Raw genomic sequence first — 5,056 nt, forward strand, 5'->3', positions numbered from 1 at the left:
TTACGCTAATTGCGAAACACTTCCACAATTGCATCACAGATAAATGCAACGCATATTATTTGCCTAGAATTAACCACTCAGTCTTCAGCAAGGCCTGGCTGTAAAAACTAAGAGGCTTAGTGCACAAACAATCTCAAAGAGGTTAACTTACAGCATTACAACTAATGTAAATCAAGAAACTTTTGTGACATGAAACTTTCGCAAATTGATAAGGGCGCATATGAAAAAAATTGTTAGATTATCACTCCTGCGCACATTAACTATTTGGAAATATTGATGCGGTTATAAAAAAAAAACCCACCCTCATCACATTTTTTTTTAAAGGAGTATTATTCTAATAATTCTTTCTATGTGCCTTAACACCTAAATTTACTCATGAGATGAACACTATACATAATAGATCATCTATGATGACAATATCGTATCATGAGTTTTAGGCTAGAAAAGCCCAGGTATAAACTTGCCTATCTGCTAGGGTTTAGCTGGCCAGACACAGCTAATAATTACATGATAATTACAATCCTCATTAACATACGATATTAATAAATTCTGTATGGTACAGTATTTGTGAAATTTTTTTGCACATGAAAGTTTAGCTGGTAGATGTTTTACAGTATTAAACACTTTGATTGTCTTAAATATGATTTTATTAAGGATGTGTTGAGTACTATTAATTAGAGTATCATCCTATAATTCAATATATATTTATAGAAGCTAAACAGATTGGGTTTTACGAACAATAAAGTAACAATGTAGTGCTTAGATCCACACAGTAATCCTTTATACCTTGTTTCGCGTACTTATTCTTCTAAAGATCATCGGAGGAGGGCAGAATAAAATATAAGATAAAATTTAGTTTTTTTATTCAGCAAACAGTCTGCCTAAAACATCCAGACGGAGGAGAAAATAAATATACAATTTTATTGGTGAATGTAAAGTAGGATGGTTAAATATTTAAAATTTATATAAATACAGTATGTATATCTTATATCTTTGGAGATTTCAAGGCAGTGGAGGGCATAATTATAATTTTAAAAAACTAATTTTTTGCTGCAATTTCCTTTTTTTTTGTGGTGGTGGGTGTGCTAATTGCTCAAAAATAAAATTTTATTTTTATTTTAAAAATACCAATATTTGCAGTAGGCGGGTTCGATAAACAAGGTATAAAAAAGTCTCGCCCGAACATTTGGTTTTTAGAATCTATTAACTTACCAATTTTGACAATCTTGAGCTTTTGAGACTTCTTAGTACTTTTTGATCCAGTGAAGATGAAGTCAGGAAACAAAGTTGTTCAGGATAGATTTAAATGTTGTTAAACAAGTTTCAAGGCTTGAAAATACTGTAAAATATAATATAAATATGTTAAGTGAATTATCATGTAAATAAAACAAACGCTCACCAAATTCCATCACATGAAGAAGTTGATGTATTTTGAAATTTTTGTTCTGTGATAAGTTTAAATGAGGTGTTTTGTGCAAGTTTAAATAATGTTAAGGTGACTCTCAGGCTGCACATCACAAATTCAGCACAAATTCAAGCTGTGTTAAATACTTAGTTAAATATATTAATGAAAGTAGGTTTATCCAATCCAATTAAAATTTTAAAAAATTAAGTAAAAACAAAAAAATAACAAACATTATGCTTTAACTAAAAAAGTCATTAGCATAAGACAACAATGTAGTATTTTGTTTACTATTATATCACTGAATTATGAAATCTAATTTTACGCGTACATCATCTAATCCTTTAATACCATTGACCAATAAAGTATTCACTTATTATTATTGTTTTCACAACAAAACTCACCAATTGTTTGCACAAGACCATCTTCAAGAACCGATCAAAATTATTATAATGCTTCCATAGAAAGTACTGGTATGTTGGCAGGTAGCACATACTGCAGCTCAGGACTGGTGATCTGATAATGCATATTGAATTTTAAGTTTACGTGTCCATCTTCGCCAATACTTACAGTAGCTCCATTAATAACGGCCTATGGATGCCATGTTTTTTTTTTGTTTTTTTTTTTTTACTCCTGACAAAAACACAACATAAAGAAGAAATAAAGAAAATGTTTAACTTTACAATTAAGATCGACGATCTTCATTCCTTGTAATTAAGTTTTAGCAAGGAAACCTTGCATAGGCCTAGGCCTTGTATTTAGGTCGTGTGTTCATTTAACAGATGATTGAGTAAGATGAACATAACATTTCCATCTCATAATACAGTACAGTATCACTTTTATTTGAAAATTTAACACAATGATTTAATAATTTATTTAGTGTTTAAACTACATACTGTGCTGTTGTAGAAAATTAAATTACGTTTTAATAAAAAAATAAAAAACAAAATTATAAATTAATTTAAAGTGCCATGCTGAACTTGGGGGAATCACTGCGGCCATGGGAGGCCACGCTAATATCGAGTGCTGAAAATGCAGGTTTGTTAAAGTATGACTGCGCATGCGTTGTTTCATTTACGTAAATATATCGTTTACTGATTTGTTTACGACAACGTAAATATATCCACTTCCATTAAATAAAGTGTAGTATTTTATGCTTGAGAAACAGAAAACAGCTTTGAATTGTAATGCACTCCATCATGTTGGAATTCAATATTTTGACAATGACATTATGTTCTGTTCTGGTGCATATGTGGACTCATATATGGACAGCCTAGGCCCCCTAGGCTTGGGGGTGGGAAGGGCTTGCCAGCCAGGTCCCCTATACTAAACTTCCATCACAAAGTCTAGGCTAGGCCTAGCTATACACAATGACATTAGTTAGGTAGACAGGGCCTATCCTATACACCGGCGAAAAATATAAGACAAAAAACGTAAGATGTGCCTTGGCTTATGCCCCTAGCCAGAGAGTTAACTGGCGATCCAACGCTAGTTCAAGAAACTAGGCCAGCATACGCTTAAACAAGAAGGCCTAGGCCTACGTATCTAGGCCTAGCCTAGGCCCAGTGAATGCAATGGTTTTGGCCGCGAATTAGGCCTAGCACAGTACAGTAGTAGTATAGTTAGGGAATTCAACAACTTAGGCCTAGGCTAGGCAAGTATAAATTACTTACTTTGTACTTCACTGTGACTTGTCAAATTTGCTTAGGCCTTCCGGAACTTCCTTTACACTCGTTACAAGACAACGGCACTAGAATGGGCGCTTCGTTTGTGAATTCAAAACTTGAAACGGGACACCGGAACTGCCAAAGACAGATAGTTCATTGGCTTATAAAGTCCGATGCTCCGATCATCGCTAGCTTCATTCAAACTGGTATTTCTACTGAGCATGCGCACACACTTATTAAATAAAAAGTACCGCAATGGAGCATTCATGTCATAACTGTTGCTACGTATAACGTCCTAAAAATAAAGTATAATTAACAGTGGGTCAGAGGGGAATCCAGGGCATAATTATCTGTGTAGATTGAACAAGAGCATGTCCATATTTATTTCCCAGATATTTGGCACATGGGCTCCGTGTAGATTAATGTGGGAATTCCCATAATTATCTGCCCAGTTATTTGGCATGTGGTGCCCATGGAGACTGAACATGGGCATGCAAATATGTATTTTCCCAGATATTTGACACATTGAACCCATGTGGATTAAATGTGGGCATTCCCATAATTATATGCCCAGCTATTTGGCATATGGGTCCCATGCAAATTAAATATGGGCATGCCCATATGTAACTGCCCACATATTTGGTACATGGGCTCCATTTGGATTAAATATGGGCCTCCCATATTTACTTGCCCAGGTAATTGACATATGGGTCCCATGTTTATTATATGTGGGCATGCCCATAATTACATTCCCAGATATTTGGCACATGGTCCCAATGCGAAATTAATATGGGCATACCCATGTTCAACTACCCAGGTCTTTAGCATGCGGGCCCCAAGTAGATAAATATGGGCATGCCAATATGTATTTTTCCAAATATTTGGCACATGGAACCCATGTGGATTAAATTTGAGCATTCCCATAATTATATGCCCAGTTATTTGGCATATGGGTCACATGCAAATTAAATATGGGCATGCCCATATGTAACTGCCCACATATTTGGCACATGGGCTCCATTTGGATTAAATATGGGCTTCCCATATTTACTTGCCCATGTATTTGGAATATTGGTCCCATGTATATTATATGTGGGCATACCCATAAGTATTTTCCCAGATATTTGGCAAATGGGCCCAATACGAAATTAATATGGGCATACCCATATTCAACTACCCAGGTCTTCGGCATGTGGGCCCCATGTAGATAAATATAGGCATGCCCATATGTATTTTCCCAGATATTTGGCACATGGGCCCCATGCGGATTAAATGTGGGCATTTCCATATTTATCTGCCCAGGTATTTACCATATGGGGCCCATGTACTTTAAATATGGGCATTCCCATATATATTTGCCTATATATTTGGCATATGGGCTCCATATGGGTAAACCATGGGCAAGGCCCATATGTGATTGCCCAGACGGATCCCATAAAGGAAAAATATGGGGTAGCCCATAAGACTTTTCCCAGATATTTTGCATATGGGCCCCATGTGGGATTGTTACCTGGGGCCACTGTATGTACACCACCAAATTTGAGCAACCACCCACCCTCGATACTTCGCAACATCCCTGAGGCAATCAACAGGAGACTCTCCAACATTTCATCCAGCAAATAATCATTCGACACCGCTATCCACCCGTACCAGGAAGCCCTTAATAACAGCGGCTACGACTACCAACTCATCTTCAACCCCGAACCCCTGAAAACGAAACGCCCACGCAATAGGAACATTATATGGTTCAACCCCCCGTACAGTGCTAATGTCAAGACCAACATCGGTCACAAATTTCTACGGCTGGTTGATGAATGTTTCCCCCAAGGCAATGCACTCAGGAAAATTTTCAAAAGAAACACCCTGAAACTAAGCTATAGCTGTATGCCTAACGTTGAAACAATTATATCATCGCACAACAAATCTGTATTGACTAGAGAATCTCAGAAAAGCAGCAACCATAATAGCAATTATAACACTATCAAGC

At 36.4% G+C, this 5,056-nt stretch overlaps 1 long non-coding RNA gene across 1 annotated transcript; it reads right to left on the reverse strand.

The window, feature by feature from the left end:
* Positions 1 to 1,088: 1,088 nt before the first annotated feature.
* Positions 1,089 to 3,133, reverse strand: LOC117110179. Its single transcript, XR_004445639.1, has 3 exons — positions 3,076 to 3,133; positions 1,807 to 2,035; positions 1,089 to 1,339 (listed from the first exon to the last, which is right to left on the reverse strand). It is a non-coding gene; the product is annotated as an uncharacterized LOC117110179 (long non-coding RNA).
* Between the last annotated feature and the right edge of the window lie 1,923 nt (positions 3,134 to 5,056).

This window comes from Anneissia japonica, unplaced genomic scaffold (assembly GCF_011630105.1).
Source record: "Anneissia japonica isolate Jap-2015-1 unplaced genomic scaffold, ASM1163010v1 scaffold6537_len306802_cov134, whole genome shotgun sequence".
Classification (NCBI taxonomy): Eukaryota; Metazoa; Echinodermata; class Crinoidea; order Comatulida; family Comatulidae; genus Anneissia; species Anneissia japonica.